This window comes from Schistocerca serialis, chromosome 3, assembly GCF_023864345.2.
Source record: "Schistocerca serialis cubense isolate TAMUIC-IGC-003099 chromosome 3, iqSchSeri2.2, whole genome shotgun sequence".
NCBI classification, from domain to species: domain Eukaryota; kingdom Metazoa; phylum Arthropoda; class Insecta; order Orthoptera; family Acrididae; genus Schistocerca; species Schistocerca serialis.
The window spans coordinates 173,155,663-173,172,544 of record NC_064640.1 but is presented as its reverse complement, the minus strand read 5'-3'; positions in this window follow the sequence as shown (position 1 = coordinate 173,172,544).

The window sequence follows — 16,882 nt, the reverse complement described above, 5'->3', positions numbered from 1 at the left end:
GTGGAGCATGGAGATACAAACGATGTTCTTCTCTCTAAACCTTCCCTTCTTGGATGATGCCCTCGTCTCTTCATACCCCCATTAATTAGATTATTGCCAAGAGTTTCTAGTAATAGTCCACTTCGCTGTAGGATGTTTGCTTTCCATTGGGGGTAAGTCGCCTGGTGTAACACATAACGGTTGCATGCGAACATGGTGGTGGTGGTGGTTAGTGTTTAACGTCCCGTCGACAACGAGGTCATTAGAGACGGAGCGCAAGCTCGGGTTAGGGAAGGATTTGGAAGGATATCGGCCGTGCCCTTTCAAAGGAACCATCCCGGCATTTGCCTGAAACGATTTAGAGAAATCACGGAAAACCTAAATCAGGATGGCTGGAGACGGGATTGTACCGTAGTCCTCCCGAATGCGAGTTCAGTGTGCTAACCACTGCGCCACCTCGCTCGGTGCGAACATGGTGATGATATTTGAGAACACAACAATAGGCCATCTGTTTGTCTTCCTCTCTACTGTGTAATTACCGGCAATCTTGTCTAGTACGTCCACAACTCCTTTCGTAGCGCCGTTGTCTAATATAATTTGAGGTTTTCTCTTGATGCCATCATTGATTTTTGCATTGTGGTGCAGAGTGCTTTGCACAACAACACATTTGGTTTTCTTTGGGAAATGTGATACGAGCGCTGTTGCCTGTTTGAAAGCAAATGTTATGCGCAATTAGGAATCCCCCTTGCCTGCAATTGTTTTGATGGGACAGAAGGCTTGTTTTTTTTCTGACCATTGTGATATTTCTCTTCATTGGCATTAGCCTTAGCTCGTAGGAGGTGAAAGGCTAGTCGCAGGTAATTTTATGCCCTTTCAAGCCATAAGACAAGTCAGTTACAACCCTTAACTTCATTTCTTTTCAGGGGCACTACCTGGTCATTTCCCGGCATGTGGCTCAACGTTGGATACATAACGTGTTTCATCATCACAAAGTACCCAAAACTTTTGCCTGTTTACAAGGCATATTCTGGCGGAAAAGGGAGTTCCCTCTGAATGCAACAAGTTGTTCGTCTACCGTAATACACATATTTGGATTGTATAACTTAAGTAATATCTTTACTCATTTCTCCCACAAATCGCTTGTTGATCCAAACCTATCTAGTTCACGTATTTGTAGTCTTCTCTCTTGGTCATTAAATACAATAACCCTTCATATGTTTTTGAAAGTTTCTAGTGACACTGCAGCTCTGAAAGCTAGACGCCTTTGTACACATCCCATAAACTTTCAGCAGACTCATTATGTGACTGCTGCTCATAGTAACAGACCTATTTAAGCATCTAGGTCAAGAACATCTAATTTTTCCACTTACCTCCATATAAACTCATTCTTTCAGCATTAGAATGGGCGAGTATAATGTTTTTAATTGAATGGAAGGAGGAACAATTTGAAAGCTGAATACTCATTTGTAGTGCGAGAAGTAGCACACCTCATTCGTCCTGGAGTTAAGTGAACTATATTACATGCTACACGCCGTCCCAGTTGAGGAAGGGATTCTGTCTTCCATTCAGTTGATTTACCCCTTGACATCATAAGTAAACTGCTTACCATTTGCTGCTCTGGTGTATCTTCTGTGACTGCTAGAGAAGATAAAGAGCTAGATTCCGAAATGTGATCTTCATTCTCCAAAACTTCTTCATCACTATCACATATGTTCATCAGTGTGTCTGCTATTTCGTCATCTTGCAAAGCGGTCATTATCCTGAAGAAGAAAAAAAAAAAAAAAACATACGAAATACATGATTTGTGAAGGTAGAAACCTAGTCACCTGAGCGGGGTGAATCACTTTACAAAGTGGTGTCGTTACAGGAGAAACCAATGACTCGCACTACCTTTTCCTTCATTTACACAGAAATAAACATCCTAGTGTTAAAAAAACCATGGCTTCAATTCTTTACACACACCTTACTGCAACTGTACATGTTCCATTGTTGGCAAATTGAATATTGTGAGAATTTGCTGTAATAATGAAGTTTAAAATACGCCCGGGATATAAAAAGACCAGAACAGCTTGAGGTTGTTATTCATTTAGATGCAATAGCAATGCTCCAAAATATATTTATTTGTCGGAATTCGCTTCACTAACGGCCAAAAAAGTCAATGAAGGCAGTTTACTGAAAGCAAATATTTTCAAAATTATAAGCCATCAACAATCATCATGGGTAAAAATAGACCAGAACACCTTACTAGGATTAAATAGATGTTAAAACGCAAACGAAATTCACAAAAGCATACCATGCTCGCTGATGAGCCAAGTTTTCAGTACACTGTTCTTTACACCAAAGAAGTTACAGAGTGAAATTCTGAACCTATGGAGACAAAAGAAGTTATTTTCGTAAATATCAAGGAACTTCTTCTTCTTCTTCTTCTGTTTATCCATTAACCCTCGCAATAAGAACGCATTTTGCAAACGGTGGCTTACCGAGAGGGGTGGGCGGGTACTTTTATGCCCGCTTTAAAAAGAATGAAAAAACAAGATTCGTTAATTGTTGTTAACTCCTGATGTGTAAGTAGGGTCAAGAAATTGAAAGTATCTTTCAGCTCACTCTTAGCACAACCAAAGCACTGTCAGCAACGAGAACTACCAAGGAGGGGGTTTTTTGTGACCACGAACAAAAATTTTTAAATTATGAATTTCGTTTTTTGTTGTGGACTGTTACAGACAAAATACCTTTTAAAAGAGGTACTGATGTGTATGGAGAGCCCTAAACGTGAAAATATTGAATATGACGTGCATTGTGGAAAGTCACATCTACTACTAATGAGACGTCCCCAACAGTGGAATAGACTTTTTGAAATCATCTGTACGGTATTGTAGGCTAAGATGCTACAGACGAGTGTTGAAAATTAGGTGGACTGATAAGGTAAGGAATGAGGAGGTTCCACGCAGAATCGGAGGAAAGGAATATGGGGAAACGGATGAAATTGCAGTGATGTTAATGCATAGAAATAATTAAAATTACATTGTTCTTTCATAAAAAGTGTATGAATGTGCCAATTTCTTCCTTTTTACAGTTATTTCTGGCAATTTTGTCCATTTTCTGGTGCAAGTATAGTTCGATTTCAGTTACATTTCACTTCCGTCGTTGATGACGTAGTTTATACAGTAATATACAGGGCTATTACAAATGATTGACGCGATTTCATAAATTCACTGTAGCTCCATTCATTGACATATGGTCACGACACACTACAGATACGTAGAAAAACTCATAAAGTTTTGTTCGGCTGAAGCCGCACTTCAGGTTTCTGCCGCCAGACCGCTCGAGAGCGCAGTGAGACAAAATGGCGACAGGAGCCGAGAAAGCGTATGTCGTGTTTGAAATGCACTCACATCAGTCAGTCATAACAGTGCAACGACACTTCAGGACGAAGTTCAACAAAGATCCACCAACTGCTAACTCCATTCGGCGATGGTATGCGCAGTTTAAAGCTTCTGGATGCCTCTGTAAGGGGAAATCAACGGGTCGGCCTGCAGTGAGCGAAGAAACGGTTGAACGCGTGCGTGCAAGTTTCACGCGTAGCCCGCGGACATGCTGGAAAATTGGCTCATGCCACAACTGGAGACCGACAGCGCCGACTTCATCTTTCAACAGGATGGTGCTCCACCGCACTTCCATCATGATGTTCGGCATTTCTTAAACAGGAGATTGGAAAACCGATGGATCGGTCGTGGTGGAGATCATGATCAGCAATTCATATCATGGTCTCCACGCTCTCCCGACTTAACCCCATGCGATTTCTTTCTGTGGGGTTATGTGAAAGATTCAGTGATTAAGCCTCCTCTACCAAGAAACGTGCCAGAACTGCGAGCTCGCATCAACTATGCTTTCGAACTCATTGATGGGGATATGCTGCGCCGAGTGTGGGAGGAACTTGATTATCGGCTTGATGTCTGCCGAATCCCTAAAGGGGCACATATCGAAAATTTGTGAACGCCTAAAAAAACTTTTTGAGTTTTTGTATGTGTGTACAAAGCATTGTGAAAATATCTCAAATAATAAAGTTATTGTACAGCTGTGAAATCGCTTCAATCATTTGTTATAACCCTGTACATAGGAAAAGTGATTGTTCTCGTCTTTGAAGCCAGGGATGTTTTGAAATCTGTATACATTGTCTTGTTGGTGTTAATTTCAGCCGTTGTTGTCGTTAATACTATTCCACATTTCAGTTTAATCCGCTCACTTAAGCCAAGATCATTGGTCTCATCGGATTAGGGAAGGACGGGGAAGCAAGTCAGCCATGCCCTTTCAAAGGAACCATTCCGGCAAATGCCTGGAGCGATTTACGGAAATCACGGAAAACCTAAATCAGGATTGCCGGACGCAGGATTGAACCGTCGTCCTCCCAAATGCGAGTCCAGTGTGCAAGCAACTGCGCCACCTCGCTCGGTAAAAAAACTCATTATTTCTAATATCTTCCCAATATGTTGATACTGCTGAGTACAATAGTTATATCGTCGGCATAAGCGTTAACGGCGAACGTTTGTTCACCAACATTTATTCCAGAGATTCAGTGGGTTGCTGAGCGTATCACTTCTTCCAAGGAATCATAATTATGAATAATGTCATAGATGACGTGCATCCCTCCTGGGCTGAGTGCTGAACAGAGAATTTTCCGATGAAGTGGCGGTTCTTTCGGTGTTTCGGAGACTATTGGATTCCGGTCAGGTAGTAGCAAATCTTTTGTGGCCTGTGGGGAGGTATAGTGTTGCAACACATTCCATGGATATTGGTGACTGATTTTGTCAAAGGCATTATCTATGTCGATGCTCAACAGTCCTATCGTTACGGTTAGGTAAATCCATGAGAAGAATGTCATGTTTCTCAGAGAGCAAAGTTCACCAATGATCTTCCTGTTGGGAACACTACAAGTTAGCCGGGCCCGAATATCTCTGGAAGAGTCTGTTTGTCTCACAGCTATTATAAGCTCCATTACTTTTGAGTCGGCACGTAACACAATTATTGACGTATATTCAGTTAATCTTCTTGAATTCGAAGTTTTGGATACAAGGACTATTAATCATGGTTCATTTTCTGAATATTTTTGGCCCACTCTGTGTTTCTTTTTCATGAGCTCCGTGAATTCCACTTTGATAACTGACCAGAAGACTTTGTAAAATTGTTTTGGTATGCCAGAAGAATTCGTAAAATTCTTACGGTATACCGTCAGTGGCCGGATTCCTATTTCGTGGTTAGTATTTTATATTGTCTTCAATTACTTCTTCTCATATGGGCTCCATCAATATAGTGACATTTTCGTCATAGGGAATTCGTGCTGTACTGTAGCAAACTTGCTGTCTTGGTAGTAACTCATGGCTGCTATCCGAAAGTCTCCGGAAATGGTCCTTAATACGTTCCATATTACTGGTATCGTTTCCGTAGAAAGACGTTGTATTTACGATAAATCTCTGTGTGCGCCGTTTGCGTTCTCTACTGAGGTGGTAGATGCTCCACTGTTCCACTGTTCACCTTTTCAAGTGATTATTTTGCTTGAGAGTTCTTCATCCTTTAGTTTTAGGATCTTCTTTTTGAATTTCTTCAATGCGCGAGGTCGGTGTTCCCCGTTATCCACTTTTTCTTGGAGTTCTCGAACAATCACAAAATAGAATTCGATGTTTTTCCTTCTAGTATCACTGATACTATACGCTACGTTTCTGAACAGTTTACTAATTTCAGGTTTCACCAGTTTACCCCACTATTCAAGAACGCTACTAAAGAACCGCTTCTGATCAACCCATGTTCGATAACTTCCACGGAACTCTGTTTATGCCCACACAGTGCTGAACAGATTGCAGTGTAACTTTCAGTATCGCTTTCCCATTACGTTGGGCTGCAGTGGATCTTTCATTTTAATGAAAACTGCATGGTGGTCCGAGGAATCGACGGAGATTATTTCATAGTCCTATACATCTATTCCTGTTGTGGTATAGAATCTGTCCAGTCTGGAGGCTGAGAATGGAGATATGTGTTGTTGGGTCGTGTGATGACTAGTCCATCTATGACGCCTATCAATTGCAGTCCTCCAGAGACGCTATTCTGCCGATATTACAACACAAAATCACCCCTCATTATTATTTCACCCTAAGCGTGTCTCATAAAGTACGGGACAGTTTCACTAAAAAAGTTTTCTCTACTAGTTCTGTAATTTGTTCCTGATTGGGCATAACGGTTTAATAATGTTACTTAATTTAGTTTGGCTTTGACAACGCGTCCATCCGGTTGCTTTTCTAAGTTCTCCATCTCCAGTCCCATTCCCATTAAAATGCAGTAAATCCTATGGCTAGAGCCGACATATTTGTGCACAGTGTATTGCGTTTGTTGGTTCATCTCCTCGTAAGTTACTTCCTGAAGGAACGCAATGTCCACGTCATTAGTTTTTAAAATATACCACAGAATCCTCATATTTTTTTCACTTGTTATTCCGGAGATATTTAGCTGGAGTAGAGTAAGCACCCTACTTTTGTTCACTGCAGGCTGTTTAGCAGTTTTCATGTCCATATTCCCCTCATTAAATGTCTTGTCATCCCGCGTCCGGCCATCCTGATATAGGTTTTCCGTGATTTCCCTAAATCGCTCCAGGCAAATGCCGGGATGGTTCCTTTCCAAGGGCACGGTCGACTTCCTTCCCTAATCCGATGAGACCGATGACCTCGCTGTCTGGTCTCCTTCCCCCCAAAAACAGCCATCAACAACAAATGTCTTGTCCGGATCAGTTTCCAGAAAGGTCACTTTCCATTTCCCCTTTTTCGACATCCTGGTATTCTCTATCCTCATATTTCTTATTTTTCCGACTTGGAGCCTTTACATCTGGTTTGGCTTTCACTCTCGGTGCCTTTTCAGCATCTTCAGATTTTATAGACTTCTGGTTAATAATACTTCCTTCTGTTGCTTTAAATGTGTGCCTTGCAGATTGTGTGGTGATACTGAAAGTCGTTTCCATACAACCTCTTACTTTGCTTTCCCGTTTATAGTCCAGTCACAACTGCTGTTTTCACTCAGCTGTTGCTTTGTGGGTGCCTGGCCTGTTGTTTCCTGCAGTGGTTGGTGTTTACTTTCCTACTAAAGACGGCTCAAGGGGCTCGCCACGTATGGTTGCGCAGACTGCAAAATGTCTGTGTCCGCGAGAGATTCCATCCCAATCTCGGGTCCACCCATTGTTGTCGTAACGTTATCGGGCTTCTGTTTCCTTGGTACCTGTGCCGATTTTTCTTCGGGGTCTTCTTCGGAGCTCGTATTGCCCATTTATAATGGTCGTTTCTTGTTGTCCTTATTTCGATGAGATAAGAACTCCCATTTCCCATGTCTGTTTCGTTTTCTTGCTATTGAATTAAAATCTCATATCTTCCTGGACAATAGTTGCACACTGATCTTTGCCGGTAGCATCCGTTTCATCTTTGTCTCAGTTCTTGTGTTCGTAATTTGTTAATGGTCTCTTGTTTAAGGATGGGAAGTCGCCGGCCGAAGTGGCCGTGCGGTTAAAGGCGCTGCAGTCTGGAACCGCAAGACCGCCACGGTCGCAGGTTCGAATCCTGCCTCGGGCATGGATGTTTGTGATGTCCTTAGCTTAGTTAGGTTTAACTAGTTCTAAGTTCTAGGGGACTAATGACCTCAGCAGTTGAGTCCCATAGTGCTCAGAGCCATTTGAACCATTTGATGGGAAGTCCTGTTCAACTAAAATACGGGATTGTTCAGTTGATTCCATGTGAGTATCCTCGGTGTTGCCCGTTGCGGTACTTGAAGGAATCAGTTTTTGAGTCTCCAGTCTTGTACATTGTTACAAATTATTTCGTAAAATAAACACTCGCTGTGAGCAGTTTTCTCGAAGATGTCCTGGTTCATTGCACACGTGACATAAGGTAGTTTGTCCAACATATGTTATGTGTGAAATTACAATGAAATCAATACCTTTAGCTGCTTACAGGCGTTGATAAATATCCACGGGGACAGTTGAAAAAGAATGTGGGACGGGTTACTGGAAGTAAGAGAGATTCGTACAGATGTAATTTCGATACAGCACTGAGTCCTGTATCCAGTAGACCACTCTTCAAATTCGATGCTTTTAACTTGTCCGTAATTAGAAAGTACTCTTATTAAGTCCTTGTTGTCTATCTCTGGGGGAATATTTAGCACCCCAACAGTTCGTTGTTCGCTGTTAGCGTTACTTATATCATCGGTACTGACAGAATCATCACGATGACGGAATTCAGTTTTGCCCTCGCTTTCCAGTAATATTCTAACGTAGCAGAAATACGCAATATAGCAAAAAGTTTCCATAGCTGTGGGTTGCACATGTCTTTCACTCTTGTCAAAGGCGATCTTCAAAGTATTCTTCGTGATCGAATCATTGTGCATCATTGTACATATCCACGTACCCCAACACTTGTTTACGTAACCAGTCAGCTACAACATGGGCCGCCGCAATGCACGTCTGCACAGGCAGCGACTAAACTAAGCTGTTGATCTACATAATTCTTCTTTTTTAAGCCATAGAGAAGCATGTCGATTACTCGCAAACGGGAGCCCACCACGGCGGATGGCTGCAGTGTGTGATATCTACGACATTAAGCTATGCCACCGCAGACTTGGTTTCAAAAATTCGATCCAACGGCTAGGGACCCCTCCTTGTAACTTAAAATTTTTGGGCAACGTTTAACTGAAAAATAAAATTTATGGAATCCGGCAGAAGACTTCATTAAAAACAATGAATATTTTCTTCTTAAGTTTTATAATATGAGGTATCTGGATTTATTACTATATCTTAAAAAGTTGGGCTTAAAATTCCGCTCCCCCTTCACCCCCAACCACCACCACCACCGCCTTGGTATTGCGAGGATTAATGGATATTGGCGACTACATGACACATCTTTATTCTATGAGCTGCAGTATTTAACAGCTGTTCTGCGCTTGGTAATCCTGTCCACTGCTTTGTTATCTAACCAAGATATTCTTCTACCTCCTTTTCTCCTTTTTCCTTAATCTTCCCTTCCACTATCAACTGTGGATGCATATATTTCGTGTTCGGTAAATACTGCCTAGGTATGCAGTTTTCTTCTTTCAAACATTGTTACCATTTCTCATTGTTTGCGAATTCTTGGCAATACTTCAGTTTTAGTTACTCTTGCTGTCCATGGTATTTTAAATCAAAGGCCTCGCTCTTCCTTACTGTTTTCATATTTAGAGCCCATCCTTAAGAATCGTATCGAACCGTAGATCAGATGTAGCATATTACAAATCGAACTCTAACGTTTAATTCTAGGTCTGTGTGTGAGAGAATTTTCTTAAATTTTATTAAGGCGTTACGGGCGTTCTCTGAGCAACATTTTATCTCCATTTCTGTTCCCCAAACTTAACAGAACAACCTTCTACAGTACTTAAACATTTATACTCTTTATTTCAGGGAGCCATTGAATATTAGTTTTGCATTTATTGAGAGTCGGGCTGCCGTGTGACAATCATAAGATTCGTGTTTTTGGTGTTATTATTCAGACCTAGATTACTGCGGTAATCTGTTACTACGTTGAAGAGTTCTTGACGATCATCTGAATTACCAACAATCAGTACTGTATCATCAGTATAGTGCATGTTGTTGATGAGAACTCGGTCAACCTTTATGCCTTTTTCTGTACCTCCAAGTGCTTCCAGCAAAATGCTCTCTGACTACAAACTGAACAACAGGGTTGACAGACTGTATCCTTGTCGGACTCCTCTACGAAAATTAGCAAAGTCGATGACCTCATTATCAAACTTAACTTGTGCTGTCTGAGCCGGCCAGTGTGGCCACGCGGTTAAAGGCGCTTCAGTCTGGAACCGCGCGACCGCTGCGGTCGCAGGTTCGAATCCTGCCTCGGGCATGGATGTGTGTGATGTCCTTAGGTTAGTTAGGTTTAAGTAGTTCTAAGTTCTAGGGGACTCATGACCTCAGATGTTAAGTCCCATAGTGCTCAGAGCCATTTTTTTGTGCTGTCTGATTCCGATATAAATTATCTATACAGCGTTTGTCCGTCCGACTTATATCCATTCTTTTGAAAACTTCCGTCAGTTTATCATATTTTACGCTATCGAAGGCTTTTCTACAATCAGTTTTCATCCTGATAATACTAGTTTTTCATTAGAACTTGTTGTGCAACTATTGCTCCCCTTGCAGTTAAAATTTTCCTAAACCTAAACTGCGTTTCACCAATGAGTTTCCAATATTTTTTCATATAAACTTTGAAATAATCTCAAGGACTGGCTCATCAGACCAATGAGTATATGATCCTCACACATTCTGACATTCTTGTTCTCAGTGAGGATATGAATGATGATAATAGCCATTGCGCTGAGGAATGATCTGTATCACGAACTTTGTTAAAACTTTTGAATAAGACTCTTTATCAGAAAGTTTGAGTTCCAGTGGAATTTCGTGAAGTCCTGTTCCTTTATTGGTTTTTGAATTACATATGGCTTTCTTGATATCTTCTTTTATAAATATAGGTCCTGCTAGATTATTATTAATAGAAATTACAACATTTGGTCTATCATCCGAAAAATTTCATGTTTTAGTCTTCCCATATCTCTTTCTTCTCTGCGGCATCTATTTTATTATCTTTGTTGACTCTCAATGAGATGGTTTTTACTTCTTTATATCCTAGCCGAATCTTTTATCTACTAGACCAGCTAATAACATAAATTTATTTTAAAGGAGAAAAGCATGATATATGTAAGAAATAAGAAAAACATACGACACTTATTAAGAGTATACAGTTGACATATTCTTGTTACGAACTGTAATACGTCGATGTACGTAAATTATAAAAAATATAAGGCATTGGTTGGTGCCGACAAGCACCTATGACTTTTAGTGTTCTGATGGTTTCAAACAGTGATGAAGACGCTTTGACAAATTTTTACATTGTTTTATATTGTATTGTTTAGTATGATACGTACTACAATCGTGACAAGAATATGTCAACTCTGTCCTGAGGTACACTTCTTAATAAGTATGGTGCGTATGTCTTATATTTTACATTTTTATTATTCCTCTGCCTTACAATTAATTTATGTTGGAACTTGTTCATTGCCTTACTTTTAACTAAAGAAAATTCTTCGTTTGTCTCCAAAGATTCATAACTGCACTCCGTAACTTTGTTGACATAACTAAAACTGTACTGAAAACTTGGCTCATTAGTGAGCGTAGTAGGTTTTTATTAATTCTGTTCGCGCTATAATACCTATTTAAATAACATATGCCCTAAATAGTTAACTGTTCACATTGATCTTGCAGACAATTTCCATTTATTTACATGTTCCTCTGTACGCAATCAGACGATGGCATTCCAGCGTACAGTGTGTGTAGAAGCCGAGTCTCTAGCATGAACGGTATTTTTTCAGTGCTTAACTTTCATTACTTAGAAATAGCATATGTTCTTCAAGGCTTTAAATGTCATTTTAACCTAAAAGCCATTTTCGGTTTCCAGTTACGTTTACAGATCTGAAAACGGTTGTGGAGAAACAGAAACTAGTAATCAATTGTAAAGTTTTAATGCAGTGAAGGCAAAAAGGAAGATATGTTTTAAAAAGTTAAAAATTTTAGACAAAAACTGTTTCACACATCCAATCTCATAATTGCAAAATTTATTTTAATAGTTAATAAAATCTAAAAACCGACCTCATTTGCTTTCAATCTTTCAAGGAAAAATTCAGTCTGCAAAGAAAGGTCCCTCTGCATAAAAATTATTTTCAAAATTATGTATTCAGTGTAAGCGCTAACATTTCTTTAGGCGATTACCTTATTGACTTACAAAATTGTAAGTTAATTTGCTTAAAGAATGCTCTTGGCACGAAAACTTTTGGCTAGCAAGTGCCAGCCAAGAAAACTTGTTCACAAGGATGAAAACGATCTACAGTATAGACTAGATGGAGAATTTTTTGCTGCGTCGCCTTGCCCCGCCATCTTGCTACGAACGGGTGGCGAACCGAGTCTCAGGCAATATAAATGCTAAACAATATTGGATGCAAAATGTGAGAAACGATTGTTCGAAGCTCTTGGCATGGTTAAGCGATCTGTGGCACCAACAAAAAATGTACCGAGAGCTGTAGCTATGGAAATACACAGATCTTTGAAGAAACTGCACATCTGTAAAAGGAGAACTTTTTCCCAGATATGCATGTGACATCTGAATGGCTTAATTAAACAAGTCGCACCACTGTTCTTGTGCATCGACAGCTATAATTAGAGTATAAACAGTGGCCCAGGTATTCGTCGAGGGGCAGTATAGCTAGTGTTTCAGCATAGTAGTTACAAACAGTAATAAGAATTAAAAGGTACCATAATGTTCTACTACGGATAAACCAACAATCGAAAAATACACACATCAAAAAATATTTTGCATCACATCGGTTCCGAGAATTCCGGAGCCTGTACAGAAAATTGGAATAGAGACCAACATAAACATCATTTCTGCCCTTTTTATTGCTCATGAAAACCACACATTGCATGTTGTACTACCATACAGCGAGACTTTCAGAGACGGTGGTCGGATCTCCTGTGCACGCCGGTACCTCTAATACCCAGTAGTACTTTCTATTGCATTGACGCATGCCTATATTCGTTGTGGAATACTATCCACAAGTTCATCAAGGCACTGTTGGTCCAGATTGTCCCACTTCTCAAAGGCGATTCGGCGTATATCCCTCAGAGTGGTTGGTGGGTCACGTCGTCCATAAACAGCCCTTTTCAATCTATCCTAGGCATGTTCGACAGCCTTCATGTCTGGAGAACATACTGGCCACTCTATTAGAGGGATGTCGTTATCCTGAAGGAAGTTATTCACAAGATGTGCACGATGGGGGCCGCGAATAGTCGTCCATGAAGACGAAGGCCTCGCCAAATGCTGCCGATATGGTTGCACTATCGGTCGCAGAATGGCATTCAAGTATTTTACAGCCGTTACGGCGCCTTCCATGATCACAAAAAAATGGTTCAAATGGCTCTGAGCACTATGGGACTTAACATTTATGGTCATCAGTCCCCTAGAACTTAGAAACTACTTAAACCTAACCAACCTAAGGACATCACACAACACCCAGTCATCACGAGGCAGAGAAAATCCCTGACCCCGCCGGGAATCGAACCCGGGAACCCGGTCCATAATCACCAGCGGCGTATGTCGGCCCCACATAATGCCACCCCAGAACAGCAGGGTACGTCAACCTTGCTTTACTCGCAGGACTGTGTGTCTAATGCGTTCAGCTTGACCGAGGTGCCTCCAAACACGTCTCTAGCGATTGTCTGGATGAAGGCATATGCGACACTCATCGCTGAAGAGAACGTGATGCCAATCATGAGCGGTCCATTCGGCATGTGGTTGGACCCATCTGTACCGCGCTGCATGGTGTCTTGGTAGCAACGTTGGACCTCGTTATGGACGCAGAGAGTTAAGTTGCGCATCATGCAGCCTATTGCGCACAGTTGGAGTTGTAAAACGACGTCCTGTGGCTGCACGAAAAGTATTATTCAACATGGTGGCGTTGCTGTCAGGGTTCCTCCGAGCCATAATCCGTAGGTAGCGGTCATCCACTGTTGTAATCCCCTTTGGGCGGCCTGAGCGAGGCATTTCATCGACAGTTGCTGTCTCTCTGTATCCCCTTCACGTCCGAACAACATCGCTTTGTTCACTCCGAGACGCCTGGAGACTTACCTTGTTGACAGCCCTTCCCGGCACAAAGTAACAATGCGGACGCATCGAACCGTGGTATTGATCGACTAGGCATGGTTGAACTACAGACCACACGAGCCGTGCACCTCCTTCCTGGTGGAGTGACTGGAACTGATCGGCTGTCAGACCGAATCTGTTTAATAGGAGCTGCTCATGCATGGTTGTTTACGTCTTTGTACGGGTTTAGTGACATCTCTGAACAGCCACAGGGCAATATCCACAGTCAACGTCTATCTTCAGGAGTTCTGGGAATCGGGGTCACGCAAAACTATTTTTGATGTGTATAAATATGATACGATTTTCAAAATACAATAGCGTGCCGCTTATTTGTATACATGGTGTTAGCGCCCGATAGCGACCTAGAAGGGTTCCATTGGATTCACACCAAATGAATTTTGTGGCCAATACATCAACGTTATTTCACTATAATGCTCTTCAAACCACTTTAACACGATTCTGGCTTCCAGTCAAGGACAGTTAAACTGCTGAAAGACGACATTACTGTCAGGAAAGACACAAAGCATGAAGGGTTGCAGGTGGTCCGCTGCTGAAATGATGTCTTTGACTACTGTCACAGGTTCCATGCAAGCGCAGGATAATGTTTCCTAAAGCATAATACTGCTTCCACCAGCCTGCGCCCGAGGTGCGGTGCATGATTTGAGCCGCCGTTCGCCTCGATAACGGATAAAGGAGACGACCATCGACCTGTTGCAGCAAGAAAGATGGTTCATCCGAAAAGCTGACAAGTTTACAATAATCCAAGGTCGACCGCCCACGGTCCCGTGCCCATTGCAGTCGTAATTGTCGATTTCCTTCGGTCAACGTGGGAATACGTAGGATTCGTCTGCTGCGAAGTTCCATGTTCAACAATGTACCATAAAGAGTGTGTTCCGAAACACTTGTGTGTGCTCCGGCATTGTGCTCTTTAGTCAGAGATGCCACAGATCGCCATCTGCCCTTTACAAAGCATAGAAGCGTCCGACCCCCACGTGGTGCGAAGACGCCTGGACGTCTAACCACTGAGAGCCTAGAGGTAGATTCACTGTTCTCCTAACTCTTTCCGTGGATACTCACGACAGCTTCGCCGTTTTGGAGTTACACATTCAGCGGCTCTGCGTAACAATAATCTGCCCTTTGTCAGAGTCGCTTACATCAATGAATTTCCCAATTTGCAGCACATGGCTTAGCTAGGGTGATCTCCAATCCGTCTCACCTCCGCTTGCATACCCTCCTTACAGCTTCACGTGCCCGCAACGCCACCAGGCGGAAGAAGGAAGTAAGACTGGGTTAATCGAAGAGGTCATTAGAGACGGAGCACACGCTCGTATTGTGTCAAGGATGAGGAAGGAAGTCGACCATAACCTTTCAAATGAACAATATCAGAATTTGTCAGGAGCGATTTACGGAAATCATGGGAAACCTAAATCTGGATGGCGAGAACTTTCAACGTCCTACGTTCTCCTATGATTACGAAAGTATTTTTTAATGCCAACGTGCATGTGAAGTTATGACCATCATAATAAAATAAGAGAAAGATTTTTTTTTCGCATGCGCTGTTCTAGAGTGGAACGGTAAGGAAATAGTCGGAAGATGTTTCGTTAAACCCTCTGACTGGGATATCAGGGTGAACTGCAGATTCGTAATGTAGATGTAAAACAATGTTTGTCTAAAAGTTTTGTGAACGGACATTTTTTTTTATTCTACGGCTTAAGCCTTGTCCCACAGTTACGCAGGGTCAGCCATCTTTAATCGGATTTGGCATGTTAGTGGTTAAGGGGTGGCCGGATGCCCTTCCTGCCGCCACGCCGTACCCCCGAATACGGAATTAGTGTACCCCAACCGTCTGCGTCGAGTGTAATCCATTGGAATAGTGCGTATGTGTTCAGATGATTGCGAGCCGTGTAACTGAGGTGGAACATGGGGACCAGCCCGGTATTCACCTAGCGAGATGTGGAAAACCGCCTAAAAACCACATCCAGGCTGGCCGGCACATCGGCCCTCGCCGTTAATCCGCCGGACGGATTCGATCCAGGACCGGTGCGCCTACCCGAGTCCAGGAAGCAGCGCGTTAGCACTCTCGGCTACCCTGGCGGGTTTTAGTGACCGGACAAATATTGGCATGTTAATCGCAACGTGTGCCACAAATGCCTCCTTAAAACATACGATGTGAAGCAAATTCTTACTGCTGAAGCTCTTAAAATAGAGTGAGTCTGATGATCTGCATCATAATACGATACAGAATTAGTAAAGCTTACATTTCGTCAGAAAGTGCGTTGAGGGTGGTAGAGAACAAATCGCTGTTGGCGCAAGTGCACGGAACACGTGCTATGAACCGAGAACAAGGTATACTGCTTATTCAAAGGGTTTGAGGTAGGAACTCTATAGGACACACGAAGGCTAGGTTGAGCATGGAAAAGAGTGACGACAGACATCAAGCATGTGTAAGAGGACCTAGTACAAAATCTCTGAGACTGATATTAAAAGGAGGCGTGTTACCAACGCCAATTTGGACACCATTAAAGAAACAGTGACGCTAGTGCAAGATCTGAGTATCCCTTGGGTGGTTTCCGAGTTCGTGGCTGCCTCCATGTGTGCAACGCCATAGTCAAAGAGTGTAAATATCAGTTCCGCCTAACGTATTTCTTCCTTGTGTTAACGCCTAACTAAATCAGTAAATACTTACGACGATCTGAAATACAACTGTGATTGAGTGTAAGCTCAGAAACGAAAGGGGCATGTACTTAAACGGCACTAGACGGCGATACTGTCGCGGCCCTACAAAGGCTGATGGTGCGAGAAATTCAAACATCCAAAATGGCGGATGACGAGAAATTGAAAACTGGAAGATGGTGCTGGAGGGAACTTTGAAACTACAACATACACTGATGGGAAATCCAGAACTTCAATATGATAAAAATTAAAGAAATTGAAAAATTTATAGACAGGTAATGGAAATAAAAGAAAATCAGAAAAATCCAAGCTGGCAGAACTAGCATAATTGTGCTTTGTAAAATGGCTCTGAGCACTATGGGACTTAACATCTGTGGTCATTAGTCCCCTAGAACGTAGAACTACTTAAACCTAACTAACCTAAGGACATCACACACACCCATGCCCGAGGCAGGATTCGAACCTGCGACCGCAGC